The 20,525-nt window shown below is 34.9% G+C and overlaps 1 protein-coding gene across 6 annotated transcripts in view; it reads left to right on the forward strand.

Annotated features, from left to right (window-relative positions):
• CNOT2 (CCR4-NOT transcription complex subunit 2) overlaps nucleotides 1-20,525 on the forward strand; it is a 160,016-nt gene that overhangs the window by 96,374 nt on the left and 43,117 nt on the right. The gene's annotated exons all lie outside the window — the stretch shown is intronic.

A 20,525-nucleotide genomic window follows, 5' to 3' on the forward strand; every position in this document is an offset into this window, starting at 1 on the left:
ACATATATATTGAAAGTTCTGCTTCCTAGTAGAAACTAATAGAACCGTATTTACAAAACTGATATAATTTATATTAAAATGTATTTATTAGAGCTTACATTTAGAAGCTCATTCAGAGTGTGTTCTCTAGAAAATTTAAAGATTTCCCCAAAAGATAGTGAATCCCTGGCTACCCCGTTACAATAGGGAATTGCTTTTCTTCTGTTCCATAAGGTACAATTTCAGCATGAGTACTAGTTTTCCTTCTTCTTTCTTCTCACTTCACTTTCTTTTTTCACCATCACTTAGCAACCTCTTATTCTTTGAGATTCATACCATCTTTCTTTAGCACTTACTTAGTTCAACTCCTTGTCATCATCTATGGGACTCTACTTCATTCTCCTTCCTTTCTACTCCTAGTTTTAACTTCATTCATACTTAATAAACTTCAATAAACATATTCTTGTTCCCCTGAATCAACACATTTTTAGAAAGCAGATACCATGTGATGAGCTACATGTGAAGGAGTCAAAATCAAAAAATAAATCTTTGCTTTCAAGGAGCTTATATTCTATTCTGAGAAGACAGCATTTACCACATGCTTGCACGCATATGTGTGCGCGCACACACACACACATACACACACACACATTGATCAGATCTGTCATTTTATTGGTGTAGGGAATTTTTAATGAAGAACTTGTAACTATGGAATTAAACCTCCTTCCTGAAACTTGAGTCAAAAGTAGTTTCCTGAGGCATTGAGAAGACAAATAACTTATTCCTGATCCCATCCTAGAACTATCCAGTCAGAGGTAGGACTTGGAACCACTTCATGGCTCAGACACTAGCTTTATCTACTATTCAATACTACTTCTCAATTTAAAGATTAAATATATGCCATATTTTTTTAAAAAATACGCTAAAAAATATAGGACACAGCTAGGTGGCACAGTGGATAGAGCACCAGCCTTGAATTCAGGAGGATCTGAGTTCAAATGTGACCTCAGACCCATAGCACTTCCTAGCTGTGTGATCCTGGGCAAGTCACTTAACCCCAATTGCCTCAGCAAAAAACAAAACAAAACAGGCTATAGTTTAATACAACAGTATAGTTAAATACAAAGTTATGAGGAAGAAAGGATACTAGCATTTGGAAAGGATGTTAGAAAAATGTTATATAGAAGATAATTTTTGAGGTATAACATAATGGAAATAAGAAATTCTGTTAGACATAGATGAGGAGCCAAGGACATTTTAGGCATAAGGAATAGCCATGTGGAAAAGCCAGTTTAGTTAGAGTAGTTCCAAGACAGGGAATAATACATAATGACACTAGAAAGATTCTTTTAGGGTAGGTTGTGAAGGGCTTTCATTAAAGTTGACTGAGCTAAGTGAGGACAGTAGGTTGATGTGTCTTTTAAGGATGCTCTTAAGGAAAATGACTTTGGCAGCTCTGTAGAGAACACTGATGTCAGACTTAAATAGAAACAGCTCCCTGCAAGCTGTATATTGACCTAGAAAACCACAACTCAACAGTATCTTCTTTGTATTTTTATTTTATTATATTTCCCAATTGAATTTTAACTTAGTCCTTGCACTCAGAGTTTGACACCTGATGAAGAGAGGATGGATTGAATTGGAAGAGGAAGGAATGCCGGTTAAGAGAACAGTACAATAATATAAGCATGAGGCAATGAGGGCCTGATATAAGATGGTGCCTATGTGAGTAGAAAGAAGAGGTTGGATTTGAGTAATATTGTAGATATAGAAAACAAGATGTTGGCATCTGATTAGAAATGCTGAGTGAAAAAGGATTAGAAGTCAAGGATAAATGGGAATTTGTGAACCTTAGAGACCTAAAATATAGTGGTATTTTTAATTGTAATCAGAAGGTTCAATTGGCTTTCCTGTTGGTCCTCTTTGGAGTGAATGACAATATGTTCTGTTTTGTGCATTCTGACTTTGAACACCTGGTACAGGTGTTTTAAATGCCGAATGGGCATTTGATGATACTAGCTCTGGAGAGACTTTAGGGTGGTTCTGGGAGACATCTATAAAGAAATACTAATCAAAACCATAGGAGTTGAAGAAAAAGACTTAAGGAGAGAAGATTGCCCAGAACTAATTAAGTCTTGGGAAACACCCATAATTAGGGGAAAAGGAAACTGAGAAGCAGAAAAACAACTAGGAGAGAAGGAAAGGCCTTATTTCCTTCTTAATAAATAAAGATCTTAATTTTCTCAATAAAATAGGAGTAAGAGTCCTTAGCTGAGATCGGTGATAGGGGAAGGGCATAGTGGTGTGTTAGAGCATTTTTCAAATGTCTATACATAGGTCTGATTACTTCATCTGAAAACTGCTCGTGTCTTTTGATCATTTATCAATTGGAAAATGACTCTTATTTTTATAAATTTGACTGATTTTTTTTGAAATTTGAGAAATATGGCCTTTGTCAGAGAAACTTGCTTCAAAATTTATCATAGTTACTATCAGTAAGTGTATTTCCCTCCATTCTCTTTCTCCCCCATCTTAGTTTATTTTATTCTGTCTCTCTCTCTCGCTCTCTCTCCTTTCATCTTATCTCTACTCAAAAATCTTTTGCTTCTGCCAGTCCCCTCCTCCCAATGTCTTCTTTCTGTCTCTCCATTCTCTCCACCCCCCTTCTCTTATTCCCTTCCCCTCCTTCTTTCTTGTAGGGTAAAATAGATTTCTATATTCAGTTGAGTGTGTGTTATGTTATTCTTTCTTTGAGCCAATTCTGATGAGTGTAAGCTTCATTTATTCCTCTTTTCCTCTCTGTTACTCTCTATTGTAAAATCTTTTTCTTGCCTCGTTTATGTAATTTACCCCATTCTATCTTTGCCTTTCTCTTTATCCCAGTATATTCCTCTCTCATCTCTTAATTTAATTTTTTTAGATATCATCCTTTCATATTCAACTCACAACCATGTTCTCTGTCTAAATATACTCCTAACATAATAATCAGAAAGTTCTTAAGAGTTACAAGTTATCACCCTCCCATGTAGGAATGTAAACACTTTAACCTTATTGAGTCTCTTGTGATATCCCTTTCTTCTTTACTTTTTTATGCTTCTCTTGAGTCTTTTATTTGAGTCATATTTTCTGTTGAGCTCTGATCTTTTCATCAAGAATGCTTGAAAGTCCCTCTATTTCAATGAATATCTTTTCTCCCCTGAAGGATTATATTCCCTTTTGTTAGCTAGGTGATTCTTATTTATACTCCTGGTTTCTTTGTCCTCCAGAGAATCATATTCCAAGCTCTCTGATCCATTAAAGAATGGTGAAGCTGCTGAAACTTGTTCTATCCTGACTCTCTCTGTATATTTGAATTGTTTCTTTCTGGCTGGTTGCAGTACTTTCTCTTTAAGCTGAAAGCTCCGGAATTTGACTGTAATATTCCTGGAAGTTTTCATGTAAAGATCTTTTTCATGACATGCTTGATGGGTGCTTTTAATTTCTGTTTTACTTTCTTATTCTAGAATAGTGGGCCAGTTTTCCTTGATGATTTCTTGAAAGATGATTTCTAGGCCTTTTTTTTTTTTTTTTTTTTTTATCATGACTTTCAGGTAGTCTAATAATTTTTAAATTATCTCTACTGGATCTATTTTCCATGTCAGTTGTTTTTCCATTGTGATATTTCACATTATCTTCTATTTTTATCATTTTTTTACTTTTAGTTTTATTGTTTCTTGATTTCTTATAAAATCATTACCTTTCATGTGCTCAGTTGTAGTTTTTAAGAAATTATTTTCTTCAGTGAGCTTTTTGTACCTCCTTTTCCATTTATCTCATTCTGTTTTTTGAGACTTTTTTTTCCTCAGTAAAATTTTGTGCTTTTCTTTTCATTTGGTCCATTTAGCCTAATATGATTTTTAAGTTGTTATTTTCTTTGGTGTTTTTTGTGTCTCCTTTACCATTCTGTTGACTCTTTTTTTCTTGGTTTTCTTGCATCACTTATTTCTCTTCCCAGTTTTCCCTTTACCTCTTTCATTTGGTTTTCAAAATCTTTTTTTGAGCTCTTCCATGGCCTGAGACCAATTCATATTTTTCTTGGAGGCTTTGCATGTAGGAGCTTTGACTTTGTTATCTTCTGAGTGTTTTGATCTTCATTGTCATCACTTTTTATGGTTTTCTCAGACTATTTCTTGAGTTTAAAATTTTTGTTATAGTAGGGCAGTTTCCAGGGTAGAAGGCATATTTTCTCAAGTTTCAGGGGTTTTGTGCAACTGTTTTCAGAGATACTCCTAGGGACTTGTAAATTTTCAGTTCTTCCAAAGTAGTATGATGTGGAGAGAGATGTGTTTACTATTTTTTTGGCCTGTATTCTGGTGTATTAGTTAGCCCAAGCACTGGTTTTATACTCTGGCTGTGGCAGCAACCTCTGGAATGCTAATGCTCCTTCTCACCCTGAGAGTACCACCTAGGACTGTGACCCACATTAGAGTATGGGCAAAACAACAGAGTCTTGCCTCAGTGCTAATAAAGACACCTTTGTAATTTCTTTCTGACCAGGTGTTCAACTTAACATCTTAACATCTGTGGGCTGAGATCTCTGTTTCTGATGATTCAATGGCTCCCAAGGCCTAGTTTCCTGTTTCATACTCAAGTGCAACATACCTTTCCTGCTAACCTTCTAAGTTGTCTTGAGCTGGAAAGTTATTTATTTCATTTAGTCCTCTTATGGGTTTTGTTGCTTCAGGAATTGCTTTATGGAATTATTTAAAGGTTTTCAGAGGGACTGGGAGGAAAGCTTAGGAGAATTATTGCTTTTATTCTGCCATCTTGACTATGCACCTACAAGAAAGTTTTTAATAGCTTGTGTGAAAAATGGGTTAAAGTATAAATTAGATTCAAAAATTCTGATTGCCTTTGCAGCAAGGGCCCAGTTGAGTTTGGATTTTTATACTATATTAAGTTTAGCATGGTTGTGTGGTTTCTTTCAGATCTATTCAGGAGCATGTGAATAGGTGCAAAAGAAATAGATGGTGGGGTAATTCAGGTTGAGTTTGACAAGGGATGAATAGTGGTATTTGAAGGTAGAGGAGAATAAGGGGATGAGTTGTTAAACTATAAGTTTTAACTAGAATGAAATCACTACAATAGGTGATGACATTGAGGTGTGGAAGGAGAAAAAATAGGTTTAGGAACGTTGGCACTCCTGTTCCGACTTTTCTCCTCCCTCTCTCCACCCCCTCCCCGAGATGGCAAGCAGTCCTATGTCACAGTATATCCTAGATACAATATATGTATTCAAGAAGGACGTCAGAATTCTTCTTTTTTTTTTTTTTAATAATTTTTTATTGATAGAATGCATGCCAGGGTAATTTTTTACAGCATTATCCCTTGCATTCATTTCTGTTCCGATTTTTCCCCTCCCTCCCTCCACCCCTTCCCCCAGATGGCAAGAGTCCTTTACATGTTGAATGGGTTGCAGTATATCCTAGATACAATATATGTGTACAGAACTGAACAGTTTTCTTGTTGCACAGGGAGAATTGAATTCAGAAGGTATAAATAACCCGGGAGGAAAAACATAAATGCAAGCAGTTTATATTCATTTCCAGTGTTCTTTCTCTGGGTGTAGCTGCTTCTGTCCATCTTTGATCAATTAAGGCTCTCTTTATCAAAGAGGTCCACTTCCATCAGAATACATCCTCAAACAGTATCATTGTTGAGGTATATAATGATCTCCTGGTTCTGCTCATTTCACTCAGCATCAGTTCATGTAAGTCTCGCCAGTCCTCTCTGTATTCATCCTGCTGGTCGTTCCTTAAAGAACAATAATATTCCATAACGTTCATATACCACAATTTACTCAACCATTCTCCAGTTGATGGACATCCTTTCATTTTCCAGCTTCTAGCCACTACAAACAGGGCTGCCACAAACATTTTGGCACATACAGGTCCCTTTCCTTTCTTTAGTATCTCTTTGGGGTATAAGCCCAGTAGAAACACTGCTGGATCAAAGGGTATGCACAGCTTGATAACTTTTTGAGCATAGTTCCAAATTGCTCTCCAGAATGGCTGGATGTATTCACAGTTTCACCAACAATGTATCAGTGTCCCTGTTTTCCCACATCCCCTCCAACATTCCCCATTATCTTTCCCTGTCATTCTAGCCAATCTGACAGGTGTGTAGTGGTATCTCAGAGTTGTTTTAATTTGCATTTCTCTGATTAATAATGATTTGGAGCATATTTTCATATGTCTATAAATAGTTTCAATTTCTTCGTCTGAGAATTGTCTGTTCATATCCTTTGACCATTTATCAATTGGAGAATGGTTTGATTTCTTATAGATTAGGGTCAGTTCTCTATATATTTTGGAAATGAGGCCTTTATTAGAACCTTTGATTGTAAAAATGTTTTCCCAGTTTATTGTTTCCCTTCTAATCTTGTTTGCATTTGTTTTGTTTGTACAAAAACTTTTCAGTTTGATATAGTCAAAATTTTCTATGTTGTGGTCAATAGTGATCTCTAGTTCTTCTTTGGTCATAAATTCCTCCCTTTTCCACAGGTCTGACAGGTAAACTATCCTATGCTCTTCCAATTTATTTATCATCTCATTCTTTATGCCTAGATCATGAACCCATTTTGACCTTATCTTGGTGTATGGTGTTAAGTGTGGGTCAATGCCTAGTTTCTGCCATACTGATTTCCAATTTTCCCAGCAATTTTTGTCAAATAATGCATTCTTATCCCAGAAACTGGTGTCTTTGGGTTTGTCAAACACTCTATTATTAAAGTTATTGGCTGTTTTGTCCTTTGAACCTAACTTATCAGAATTCTTTATCTAGTACTTGGAACCTTGTGTTGCTGAGATAGAGTATATGAGTATGTCATGAAATTTGAGATTGAGGAACTGGGAGATGAGAATATTTTAGGAAGAACCAACCTGAACTTTGAAGTCCTCTAGATTAAGAGCAGGATTTGGAGAAGAAAGAGAGAGTAGTACTAAATTCCTTGAAGGGAATAATGAGCCACTGTCATCTGAATAGAGTGAACTTCAGAGGAGGAAATGTTACTGGGTGATGGTGGCGAAGGGAGCCTCTGAATGTGATAGTAGAGAATAAAGAGTATTCCATTTAATCTTCCATGACTACTGTGGTATACTCACTCACCACCTTCCATGCAACCAGTGTGAGAGAAGATGACTGGGAGGTATAATGTAGTCTGGGAGAAACCTAATCTCAGTGAAAGCAAGTGGATAAAAAGAATATGAGAGGAATAGGTCATTCAGTAATCATTATTAATTCCCTACTATGTGCCAATTCCTGTAATTAGTGTTGGCTACTACTAAGAAAAGTAGAAGACATTCCTGCTCTCAAGGAGCTCAGTCTAAATGGAGAGACAACATGCAAACAACTATATTCAGAAAAGTTATATATAAGTTGGAAATAAGTGTCAGAGAGAAAATGTTAGAATAAAGGGGGATTAGAAAAAGGCTTCCTTTAGAAAGTGGGATTTTAGCTGAAACTTGAAGGAAACAAGGAGAGAAAGATAGTAGACATTTCATGCATGGGGAACACTCAGGGCAGATACCCTGGAGCAGGAGATTAAATGTCTTGTTCAAGATACATCATGGATCCAGTATTCCTGGATTGCACAGTATGTGGAGGGAGAAAGGTATCAAGTGGTTTGGGGGTTAGAGGTGGCCTATGACAGGCTTTGAATGCTAGACAAAAGGGAATTATGTTTGTTCTTGAAAGCAATAGGAATCCATTGAAATAGTAGGGAAGTGACATGCAGATCTGCACTTGAGAATCACTTTCACTTTGACAGTTAAAACAAAGAGGGTGAGCGGCAGTGAAAAGAGACTTACAGTAGGCAGACCAACTAGCATGCTTTTTTTTTTTCATAATTATAACTTTTTATTGACAGAACCCATGCCTGGGTAATTTTTTACAACATTATCCCTTGCACTCCTGTTCTGATTTTTCCCCTCCGTCCCTCCACCCCCTCCCCCAGATGGCAAGCAGTCCTTTACATGTTAAATAAGTTACAGTATATCCTAGATACAATAGATGTGTGCAAAACCGAACAGTTCTCTTGTTGCACAGGAAGAACTGGATTCAGAGGGTTATTTTTACCCTGGGAAGAAAAACCAAAATGCAAACAGTTTACATTCATTTTCCAGTGTTCTTTCTTTGGGTGTAGCTGCTTCTGTCCATCATTGATCAATTGAAACTGAGTTAAATCTTCTCTTTGTCAAAGAAATCCACTTCCATCAGAATACATCCTTATACAGTATTGTTGTTGAAGTATATAATGATCTCTTGGTTCTGCCATTTCACTTAGCATCAGTTCATGTAAGTCTCTCCAAGCCTTTCTGTATCATCCTGCTGGTCATTTCTTACAGAACAGTAATCTTCCATAACATTCATATACCACAACTTACCCAACCATTCTCCAATTAATGGGCATCCATTCATTTTCCAGTTTCTAGCCACTACAAACAGGGCTGCCACAAACATTTTGGTACATACAGGTCCCTTTCTGTTCTTTAATATCTCTTTGGGTTATAAGCCCAGTAGTAGCACTGACTAGTATACTGTAAGGAAAGAAAAAAACCCTATTTGAGAGATGTTATATAGGTAAAATTGACAAGTCTTGGCAAGAGATTGGTTGCAGGGTGATGAGGAATCATGAGAAGTTGAAAATAACACTTTGATTATGAGTCAGGATGATTGTGAGGCTCTTGCTGCCCTTGACAGTATATATTTATCTATATAAATTTGTGGGTGTGAGGGAAGTGTTTTGGGAAAAGATCCCGAATTCAGTAATTTATATGTTGAATTTAATGTGTCTATGGTACGTCCATTTTGAAATGTCTAGTAGGCAGTTAGACATATCAGTTAGGGAAGTGAGCAGAACGTTGTATAAGTAGATTTGAGAATTATCAGCATGGAGATAATTGTGGAATCCATGGAAGCTGAAGAGATTATTAAATGAAATACAGGAGGAAGAGATGAAGAGTCAGGATAAAGCTTTGCAGGATACCCATTTTTGGATCAAGTAAAGGAGACTGGGAAGTTGTGATTAAGATAGCGCTGGAAGGGAGCAGTGCCACAAAAACCTAGAGAAGGAAAGTATCAACAAGAGGGTGATCAACAGTGTCAAAATCTGTAGAGAAGTTAAAAAGGATGAAAGTTGAGAAAAAGTCATTGGATTTGGCATTTGAGATTGATAGTAACTTTGGAAGACAGCAGTTTTAGTTAAATGATGACGTTGGAAGCCAGATTGTAGAGATATAAATAAGTTAGAGGAAAGGAAGTGGGGGAGTACCTTATTGTAGATAGAAGAGATTTAGTAAGTTAGCTAGTTGAGGGGTGAGTAGATCAAATTTTTTGCAAATGAGGGAGACAATATTTTTGTAAGCAGTAGAGAAACAGCCATTAGATAAGGAGAGATTGAAATAAGTGAGAGTAACTGTGACAGAGGAGGAAATATGGTGGAGAAGATAAGATAGAATGAGATCATTTGTTAATATTAAGGGGTTTGCTTTGTATTGTGTGTTGCCAGGTAAGGCCAGGAGCAGTGAACCTTGGTTGCCACATTTTTCTTTTCTCTGGGTTTGCCAGGGCAGGGTCAGAGAGATCATGGGTTAGATGGGGTAGAGTTGGGCTCCTTGCCAACTACCTCTTTCTTCCAAGCCAAAAATGAATTGGTCTTGGTCACCCTCTTCTTTTTGGGGATAGGGGTACAGATTGGGTGTGTTAGCTTGTGTAGAGCACAATCTTCCTAATCTGTTATCTTCTTAGAATTCCCATTACTTTCATCTTCATACTATTTCAGCCTTATTTGAATGACTATAGTTTTAATCTCATCACCTGTAGTAATTCTACTTCCTATATACTTTGAGACAAAATTCTTTTCTCCAATCCTAATCTTTCAATCTCCCCCTCCAATCCACTTCTCCTGAACCTATTGTTTGTTTTTACTATGACCTTCAGTTTCTTTGTTTCCTTTGATGAGCTTTCCATTCATTCTCTGCCCTTCTAGTTTGTTACTTCTGCTATGTCCTTTAGTTGACCACTTTAGCCAGACCATATCCTACTTTGGAAAGCTTTAGTCCTGAAAACTCCTTTAGAGAAAGCCATGCAACTATGCAATCAGTTTAAGTTAATTTGACCTTTACTGCCAAATACAATTATTCTTAAATGATTATTCTTTCTCTCAACTTGCATAATATCTATCTCCTTGAAAATTCTATTCTGCTTCCTCTTCCACCCTGAACTCCTTGTTTCCTCCATGTTCACGCCTTAAAATTTCTCTCTCATCTGACAGTATTTCCTATTGTTCAGACTCTCATCAAAAGGTAATCTGGTTACTCAAAACCTACTTCTCTAATCTGTGCCTTTCTAGTGTCTTCTAGAAGCTTGAACTCACAATTCTCTATATTCTCTAAAACTTAATCTCTTTGTCTTCTCTGGCTCTTCCATGACATCTCTCCTTTAAAAGAATTGTTGCTAATCAAGCAAAATCATTGCCATTGCGCCTCAATCTATCATCTTATATTTCTTTTCTCTTAAGCAGACTTCCAGAGATGGTTATCATCTACACTAATTCCCTTCATATCCTTATCTTCCCCTGCTGAATTCCTTGTAGTCTGGCTTACAACCCCAAAGCTCAGTTAAAACTGCTGTCTCCAAATTCAACACCTCCAAAATCCAATGGCATAATTATTTGTGATCTCTGTAGATGTTGCCACTATTGATGACTGACTCCACTTAGACACCTTTTTACTTTGTTTCTTTTTTGGAAAAAACATAGCTAGAACATTTCTGAGGCCAGATTTGAATTCAGGTATTACTGTTTCTAGGCCAGGCATCCTATCCACTGTTCTATCCATCCAGCTACTCAACAAACCATACCTTAGGAAAAGCAACAAGCAGTTCCCAGTTAGGAGGCAAAGCAGAAGATGGATTTGAACTTAACAAGGTGCTTTGCAGTGGCTTCCTAATTATTTTGCATTATGGTCTCTTTAGCCTCCCATTCATCCTCCACACAACTAATTTTCAATTCAAAAATTAGTTTTAATTCAATAGTATTTTATTTTTCCAATTACATGTCCAAATTTTTTTTCCTTTGCCTTCCTCAACCCAAAGACAGCAAGCAATCTGATATAGGTTTACATTTGTACAATCATTTAAAACTTATTTCCATATTAGTTATTTTGTGTAAGAAAAATAGAACAACCATCACTTCATCGTGCACACAAAGATAATTGGAACTCAGGAATAGCATCAGAGGTTTGCTATGAGTCCAGGTCTTATAAACTATATGTTTTTCATAGAACCAATCTAGTTAAAATATATGTTGGACAAAGGATTACCGGTTGGGTTGGGTAAGTATAAAATGTCTCTAAAATTTCAACTGTTAATTCCTATATAGATTGGAGCAGAAGTCCCATAATAATGGAATTTTTGATCCTTGAAGAATCTTCTAAATTACTCTAAATTTGTTCATTTAATTCAACACATATTTATTAAGCACCTACAATTGCCAGGCATGCTAGTTACTGGACATACCAAAATCAAAAAAAAAAAAAAAAACGCCCCTGCCTTCAAGGAACTTGGGGTTAGTTTAGGGACATCTTTAAATTGAATTTTTAATACCAGATCTAGGATTCCTGTTCTGATCACGAAGAAGATGCACAATAAGAATTTGTCTTAAAATCCTACTATGGGTCAGGAAGCAAAAGCAGTCTAAGAATGGAAAATAATCTCTACCTGTTTGCCCATCCATCTCCATGATGTTATAGAACATTTATCTTTCCCAAATAATTAAAAAAGTTCTGATTCTGGCAAAATATAGAATTAAATGGAACCATTGCTTTTCAAATGAAATTTGTCTATAAAAATGTATTTTGTTGACACATAACTTTGTATGTATAATTTCATACAGATGTATAGAACCAAGATGGAAAACAAACTGGACTTGATTTAATAGTTTTAGTATTTTTTCTAGGTTATGATTTAAATAATCTTCAAGTGAAATATTTATGAACAATGCCAAAGATTCTAAACGTTAAAAAAAAAAAAAAAGGATAAAGAACAACAAAAGGGAAAAACTATGAAAAAGGAAAAGCAAATTAAAAATATGCTTTGATCTGTATTCAGTCTCCATTCAGTTCTCTCTTTAGACACAGATAGCATTTCCTATCCCAAGTCTTCAGTAAATATTTTTAAAGTGCCTACTTTGTGCCAAGCATTATACTAAGCCCTGGGAAGAGCTATTCTTGATCCCCCCAGTCACCTTGTCTTGGGTGGGCTATCTTCCACTGTTGTTTTTGTACATGTGGAATTTCCCTTACTTTTATCTTTCAAAGTAGCTATCTTATTCTCAGTTGTTAAGTACTCTTTTTGTAAAATTTGTCTATACTTTGCATTACGTAACCTTTGTATTTGTGCTCTTCCAGTAGAGTAACTGATGTCCCTTGATGGCAGGGACTGTTTCATTTCTCTTGTTATAGGGAAGTTTAGGTAAATCTTTCATCAAGTAGTCTTCAAGCTAATAAAATCAATTTTCTCATCATGCTCCAAAATATGCCATTTTCTTTCCACATCTTGACCTGGAAATATCATGTCACAGAATCTCTTCATATTACAAAATGTCAAAATTGGCAAGAAATCCCAGGTCATCTAATCTAAATTTTAAACTACAGTCCCCTCTGTAACATATGTGACAAATAATTTTCAAGCCTTTGCTACAACCATTATCTGTCCCATCAGTAATTGTCTACTTTGGGGGATTGTTATAGCGAGGATTATTCTTTTCAGTCCCTGAGATCTCTTCCTTATTTTAGATTGTCCTGTCTTTATATAATATAGCATGATCTTAAGTTCCTTCACCTCTTTAGGTTTTAGTTCCCTTTTTTGGGTAACAGTGCAGAGATAGATAGATAGATATACATATACATATATATATATATATATATATATATATAAAATTGCAGCCTTCTCTTTTTCTTTGTACAATTCTCCAGGAGAAATGAGTTACATTCATTTAAATGGCTCTGACAGGCCCCACTCAAGTCAGAGAGTATGCCTTTAAATGTCCTTAAAGGATTTAAAGAGTTTATCTCTTGCTGTGGCTCCAAATATTAAAATGTGTGCATCATCTGACCTTTAGTTTACTAGTCCAGAGCTTAACACAGTGTTTCAGGTTTAGTCTGATCTAGCTCTTTCTTTCCTTGAAATGCAATATAAGATCATACTAGCTTTTTTTGATTATTGTAAGGCACTGCTGGCTTATTCTGCTTCTAGTTTACTAAAACCATCAAATCTTTTCCAAAAAATTTATTAATCTAACTACATCACTTTAGTCTGAAGTTGATTTTTTGAACCCAAGTGTAGTACTTTGTATTTATGCCTATTTTTAAGTCCTGATTTTATCAACTAATTTCTCCCTAATTTCTGATTTTTGTCAACTTGTTTCTCAAGTTTCTTGCTTTTTGTCATCTAAAAATTTGAAAAATATTTCATCTGTATTGAGAAAAGTCTAATAGGAGAGCATTTTTTATGCTGTCAGATAATAGTTTCTACACTGAATGTTTGCTTAATTGTTTTTCTTTGGCAAGAAATGTCTGAAATTGAATGTCGGAAGGAAGTAGATGGAAAATGACTATAATATAAAGAAAGAAGGCATTATTAATAGGTTCTGTAAATATATATTTTCAGGAGGGGGAAGATGGATCTGGCCTATGTTGTCATTTGCAAATGTTTAAATATCACAAGAATTAAGCATAGTACTCTATAGAAGAGTAGTATGTCATAATTCATCTAATTACAGTATTTTCTGGCTTATATCTATCTAAGCTTTTCAATAGAATGTCAAAGGAGATTTTGTGAAATGTTCTGCTCCAATTTAAGTTAACCATAACAACTTCTAGTTAGAATTTAACATGAAAGGCCACAGAGGAACCCACTTCTCTTTTTTATATTTATATATATATATATATATATATATATATATATATATATATATATTATATATATATATATATATATATATATATGTGTGTGTGTATATATATATGATCATATTTCTGCATGAGCATCAGAATGAGCAGTGATTGATATGAGAGGTGGGGGAGGGAGGAAAGAGGGGAGAGAGAAGGGAGAGGGAGAGAGGAGTAAAGTTTTCTCTTCATTCTTAAAACTGCTTTATAAGAAGACCAGAAGACTATTTGCACTCAGAAGGACATGTTAGAGTATTTGCATCCTAATCCTAATCCCAAAGGGTGTAACATGTGGATAGGTGTTCTCAATAGGGAAATGTCAAGGATGGAGGAGCCTGTATGAACTCCAGAAATCAAGAGCTAAGCACTGGCTTGTTGGGGTAGTTGCAGAGAAAGCCAGCTCTTGTAGATCACTCAATTCAGTGAAGGAAGGGGCAACACATCACTTTAAGCATTGAGAGCCAGAGCAAGAGGCAATATAGACCCAGTGTTAGGGATTTTTGGTCTTGAAATTTGTGAAGGATGCTTAAGGTACAAGTTCTGATCTAATTGGAGCCTGTTAGAGCCATACCAGGGAATGAAGTCCATTCTCCTTTAAGGATTGTTTAAGGAGAGACAGAGAAAGCTGTAGTTGCTATTGTATTGGAACACTAAGAGATGGGGCTAAAAACCATAGACAAAGTCAGAAGGCAGGGACTGAACAAATTTGACAGGACAAAATACAGACTGCTCACTCAGTCCCAGAAAGCAAGAGAGGATAGATTTTGCACCTTATCCAAAGACCTAATTCAGAAACTAAGCCAGGATGTTGGAGCAAAAAGAAGAAAACATAAAATATAATTAAGAAATACTATGGATTAAAAGAAATTTAAGAGGTTAACATAAAAGAGATTAATTCCACAATTACAAGTAGAATCCCAGAGAAAATAATGATCCAATCAAAATTTATAAGAATACAAGTCATTCCCCAATTGATAATGATCAAAGGACATGAACAGACAATTGTCACATGATGTCACATCTCAGATTGGCTAAGATGACAGGAAAAAATAATGACAAATGTTAGAGGGGATGTGGGGAAACTGCGCATTGTTGGTGGAGTTATGAAATGCTCCAACCATTTTAGAAAGAAATTTGGAACTGTGTCCTGTTGAGCACCATACCTAAGTTTGAAGGGGCCAGTAGGTTATCCAAAAGCCCCCACAGCTGTGAATCACAACTCTCTTGAAAGAATCACAAATCAGCCTTTACTGACGCAGATGTTACTTACGAATTGGGAATGAAATAAATTGGAGACAAGAGAGAAGAGGAGAGAGGTCAGAGAATGCAGCTGCATGTCTCTTTGTATCCTTATCATCCTCTTAAAGGAAGGAATCTATTCTGCTGGTCAAAGTTAGATCCTCAGCAGCCACTAGCAAGTGGCTCCCATAACAGTGCCCAAAGGGCAGTGCTACTACTGGATCTGTGTCCCAAGGAAATCATAAAGGAGAAGACTGATATGTACAGAAATTTTGTAGCAGTTCTTTTTGTAGTGCCAATGAATTGGAAAATGAGTAGATGCCCATCAGTTGGAGGATTGGCTGAATAAGTTGTTACATGAAAGTAATGTTCTATTAAAAATGTTGAACAAGCTGATTTTAAAACGCCCAGAAAAATGTATACAAACTGATGCTGAGCAAAAAAAGCAGAAGCAGGAATGCATTGTATACAGTAAATATGCAATGATCAACTATGAAAAACTTAGTTCTTCTCAGCATTCATTGATGCAAAGCAATTCCAATAAGCTTGAGATAGAAAATGCCATCTGTACCCAAACAGAGAACTTATAGAGATTAAATATAAGTCAACATATGCTATGTTCACTTTTTTTTTTGTTTTCTTTTCTCTCATGTTTTTACCTTTTGTTCTGATTTTTCTCTCCTAACATGATTCATGAAGAAATGTGTATTTGAAAAATTAGTGTACATGTATAACTAGGAAAAAACCCAATAAAGTAAAAGAAAAATAATGACCTGATGGACTCTTAAGAGTAGTTCGGAGAATTGAAGCAAGAGATTTTACAAACATGAAATTAGAACTGTTGAGGGGAAAAAAATGGAAAGAGGATACAAATCTTAGAAGCTTCAAAGTTACTTAGAGCAAATAGAATCAAATGGTTTCAAGGAAATATTAGAACTGAAAATATTGGAGAGAAAATAGAAGAGAGCAAGATATCTATTATCAAAAACAACTCATCTGGAGAGCAGGTCGAAAGGAAATAATGAAGGGGAAAAGGAATAACACTATTAGTGAAAAAATAAGGAAGAAGAAAGTAGGACTTCTTATTTTTCATAATTGATATAGACAAGAAGAGTATAGAAATATGGAGGAAAAGATGAGAAAAGCAAGAATTATCACTTTATGAAACAAAGAGCAAAATTGAAAATGTTTAAAAGAGTGGTGTAGATGTATATTAAACTCAACATGGAAACAGGCATCACTAAATTGGGACGGGGGAAACAGGGAAAGAAGGTAGAATTTGGAGGAAATCAGGGATATGCTTTAAATGTTTATATAAATGTAAATGTCTTGGAAAAATAAACATACATTTTATACATGCCACAATTAATCTGCCTCCCCCCTTGGCACACATTATTTTCATAAATTTAGACAAGTTCTGATTTCTAGTGTTTGACAATTAGAAGTACTCATGCTGAAAATTTAACAATCAGCTCCTTATTCTTGTTTGATCTGGCTAACATCCTTGGAGGGAATGAAATTTCAGTTTCAAAGAACAGATCGTAAAGGGTTGATTAAAAGGGGTGGGGTGGGGAGGGAATATATGCAAGAACTAGTGATTCTAGGCTAAGCTGGATGAAGTGGGAAGAATCTGCTTCAATTAAACATTACTAATTTTGATTATTTTCTTTCTCTTTTACTACCTTTTTCTTTGTAAAGAAGACAGGATTAAAGAAAAGGGAAAAGTATAGGAGGACAGGTAGTTGGAAATAGAAAAATAGTCATAACTAAGACAATATTATAAAGAAAAACAACTTTTAAGTTTCTTGATTAATGAAATTATCAAGCCTAACTCAAGAAGACTGATGATGAGTAATGGCAGAGAGGAGATGGACTAGGGTTACAAAATAGATATACATTTTTAGACATATATGGATTTGTTTCTTTTGCCTGTTCATAAAATGGGATAAGAAAGGGCTTTTGTTTTTGGAGGAGTTGAGAGACTGAGAGAGGGAGTAACAGTGATGACAAAAAAGAAATGAAAAATTGCACCAATGAAAAAGCTTATAGAAGAGAGCAGAATGGAGTTCAGAAGGAAACAAACTATTGGTACTATTTAAAAAACAAATGAGGTAATATGATTCTCTTTCTATTCTTTGGGTGTCCAGACTTTAATTTTTTTTCAATAGCAGTAAATCATATCTATCAAATTCTTTTGTTCCATCTCAGTCTTTTGCAATTCTTTCAAAAAAGAAATAAAGAAAGAAAAGCAGTTAGTTTCTGGCATGGCTTATTTTGATGAATTTCCATGCCGGCTTTTTGTAATTATTCCTTTGCTTTTCTACATGTTTACCAAGAATAGATGTTAAAGATTGTTTTCTTTCCTCCTCTCTCCCTTCCCCTTTCCTTCCTTCTTTCCCCCTCCCTTTTTTTTCCCCCCAAAGGCCATTTGGATATTTATAACATCATTTTTGGGCCATACACCATTATCAGCCACATAACTCCAGCACTGAGAGGTTTTTGTACTTAGTTTTCAGCTTGTCATTGTCTGCAGTTGCCTTAGCAAATGATTTCCATTGCCTTATATGAGGCCCATGGACCATATCTTCCCCACCTGTCCTACGTGATTAAAAAACAAAAAAACACCCTTTTTTTTTTTTTGCTTAGTTTAGCTTTCTTCTTAAGATGTAGTTCATTTTAAATCCTAGCAATTTTAGCACAACTTTTTAAGGAGAAGACTAACATACTTCATATTTATCTTCCTTATTAGCAATCCTTAACTTCTATATTTTGTCCTCAAAATCTCCAATTTGTTGTTGAGTTTCTACAGTGTTCTTAAACCTCCTCCCATTTACCTCTATATTGGAGTTATTTTTTTTCTTTGTAATTTATTTCATTCTTGGGAGTTTCTCTAATGTAGTGGGCAGACTTCCTTTTAGAATTTTAATTCATAGGATCCTAAATAGTTTTTCTTCCTTACTTGTGAAATTAGTTTATTTGATAATTTAGATGTTTATTATTCTTTTTTGTTATTCTCTTATTCATTTCTAAATAAATTCCTTTCCTTCACTTATCTTGTAAGCTTTTAAAAGAAAAAAAAAAGCAATCTAGCATACCAATACATTGGCCTATTTGATAGTTCAGGAAATATTTCTCATCCATTATCTTTCAATTTTTATAAATTCTTCTGCCTCTTCAATTCTTAAAAAGCCATCATTTGGGCTAGTGGACTACTTCTCAAGCTGTTGTCTCTCAAATCTCTTTTCAGTTTGTTGACTAAGTTTGATAAAGTGTCTGCATTAAATGCTTTCATTTACTCTCTTCCCATTTGCTTCTAAACCCTCCAAAATCTGGTTTCTAACTTCATTATTCAGTTACCTTTGACAAATCCATGACCTTTTCCCAGTCCTTTCCCATCTTGACCTCTTTGTAACATTTGACACTTCCTCTTACTGGATATTTTATCTTTTCTGGGTTTTTGTAGCTGTTCCTTCTAACTTTCTGATTACTCCTAGTCTCTTGCTAGCTCTTGCTACCTTTGAATGATTCTCAAGGTTCTTGACCTAGGCTTTTCTTTTTTATTTTTCACTTGTAGTTTCATCAGCTCTCATGAATTTAATTATCTTTCTGTTCATTCCTGAAAATCTTTTTTCCTTTGCAGAATTTCATTTTACTGCTTTGGAGATATTAATTCTTTAATTATGATACATATAATATTTAAATTTTTTCATCATTTAAAATATAATACAGTTATAAGTTGATCTTGTCTTTCCTTGGGTTGATTCTTTCTAAAGTTTCATTCTTCAAAAAAGTGAAATCAGCTGGAAAACAAAAATTAAAAGGGTCCAATAAAGCTCACAGGAGACATTTCTTTAATATAAAAAACTATATATTTTAATCAATTTTTTTGAATACTATCATGAATTTTATCATTAAATTTCTAAACTTTGAGAAATTTTTAAAAGATTTTTATTATCTGTTCCCTAATTTTGTTTCTTTGTCTTGTTTTTTGGGTAAGCATTTGAGGTTTTCAAGTGTCGTCATTTGTGAATGCTGGATTTCAAAAGGGAATTCCCATCTTAAAACAAAGCACAAAAGGAAATTTAGGCGACTTGGGTTCTAGAAGTGGTTCCTTTCTATCTAGCTGTATCCTTTTAAACTGTCTCTTAAATTCATTACTTATTCAAAATAAATGGTAGAAGTAAAGCTTTTGGGTTCAAAGTTAACAATCTATGTGGCTCACTGTGATTCTTGGGCCTGTATAAAAGAAAATTGAGAATCTTTTTTTTTTCCCCTGAATAAAGTTTAATTCAGCAGACATTTATAAGAATCATAGATACTTGGTGCAAAGAAACTTTAGAGACTGTCAAGTTGAAACTACATATTAAGGTTAGGATTATTTATCATTTTAGACAGTTGATACAACAATAATATACCATTTTATAAATGAAGAACTTGAGGACCCAGAGAGATTAAATTGCTTTCCTAGATTCACATAGCTATTAAGTGTCTGAGGCACTTAAACCTCACTTCAACACTAGTGCTATCCACTACTCTGTGCTGCCTCTAATGGGTCTACCATATGGTATTAATTGCTGATAGTTGTAAAGACAAAATAAATACAAATGCTGTCATTAAGGACTGTACAGTTTATTTATTAAGAACTATACAGTGAGGTAAAATAAACTATTTACATAAATAACCATGATCCAAGATAGTATAAAGAGAGCTGTAGAAAAAGAATCTGAAAATGTGAAGGAGGGAGATATTACTTTCAAATAAAAACTTCATGAAGATTGTTGCATCAAAGTTGGACCATAAAGTAGAGAACATATTTTATCAGGTGGCGATGCAGAGGAATCCATTGCAGGCATAGATGGTTAAAGTGAGTCAGGAAAGGGGGATAGTATGGGGTCATATGAAAGTAGAAATTAGGAACAGTCTATTATGCCCAAAACTTAATTTAGAGTTGATTAAGAGGAATAATATGAAATAAGGTTGGTAAAGTAAGCTTGGAAGGTAACCTGGAGCCTGATGTTTAACATTTGCTTTGCACTTCTCATTATTGTTTCTTTGTCTCTTCAGTTTTACCGATTCATTGAATCAAGACAGCTGAGAAGTATGGCCATTTGCTATAGGAACTTTTTTGATAACCAGTATTTTAGTACTTTCCTTCAGAATTCTCCTATAATGTATGCAACTCTGGAGTAAAAGTATTTTGATGAAAAGGCTGACATCCTTACATTCTTAATCACAGATCTAATCATAACTTGAGTGACATAATTCTTTCTCATAAAATATCAAGCCTTTACATTAAAAATTTTTTTTTCTTCCTTTTTA

This window comes from Antechinus flavipes, chromosome 5 (assembly GCF_016432865.1).
Source record: "Antechinus flavipes isolate AdamAnt ecotype Samford, QLD, Australia chromosome 5, AdamAnt_v2, whole genome shotgun sequence".
NCBI lineage: Eukaryota > Metazoa > Chordata > Mammalia > Dasyuromorphia > Dasyuridae > Antechinus > Antechinus flavipes.